Source organism: Corvus brachyrhynchos, unplaced genomic scaffold, assembly GCF_000691975.1.
Source record: "Corvus brachyrhynchos isolate BGI_N302 unplaced genomic scaffold, ASM69197v1 scaffold303, whole genome shotgun sequence".
NCBI lineage: Eukaryota > Metazoa > Chordata > Aves > Passeriformes > Corvidae > Corvus > Corvus brachyrhynchos.
In genome coordinates this window covers 169,728-170,296 of record NW_008237429.1, presented here as the reverse complement: position 1 = coordinate 170,296, position 569 = coordinate 169,728, and the positions used below count along the sequence as shown (strand labels likewise).

The following is a 569-nucleotide window of genomic DNA, read 5'->3' as shown; positions in this document are numbered from 1 at the left end:
AGTGCCACCCCCAGTGCCACCTCTGGCCGGGATCCCCCTCCCCAAAACAGTCTCGGGGGGCTGCAGGCAGGGAATTGGGGAGAAACCCGAGGATTTTGGGGTGGGGAATGGGGAAAAGTCCGTTCGGTTGTGGGGCCGAGGGCATCCCCACAGCCCAAAACCCGCGGGGACCGCGCAGGGACCCCCCAGTGCCACCTCTGGCCGGGATCCCCCTCCCCAAAGCAGTCTCGGGGGGCTTCAGGCAGGGAACTGGGGAGAAACCCGAGGATTTTGGGGTGGGAAGGGAGGGAAAAGTCCGTCCGGTGGTGGGGCCGAGGGGGCTCCGGTGCCGAGGGGGCTCCTCCCGCGGCCGGAGCCGGAATTGGGGCGCTGGATTTGGGATTCGGTTGGGGTTTGGCACACGACGCACTCTGACAGCCCTTCCAGGAGATCCCGGAGCTCCGGCGCTGCGGGGCCTGCGGGACAGAGACCCCGTTCTTGTCCCCAAAAAGGGAGGAGACCCCGGCGCCGGTGACTTTTGGGGGCAGCCCCCCACACCAGCCCTTAAATCCCCTTTTAGGGACAGCCCC

The 569-nt window shown here is 67.3% G+C and overlaps 1 protein-coding gene across 1 annotated transcript in view; it reads right to left on the bottom strand.

The window, feature by feature from the left end:
• The window catches only part of LOC108445941, a 10,901-nt gene that overhangs the window by 4,504 nt on the left and 5,828 nt on the right, over positions 1–569 (bottom strand). The gene's annotated exons all lie outside the window — the stretch shown is intronic.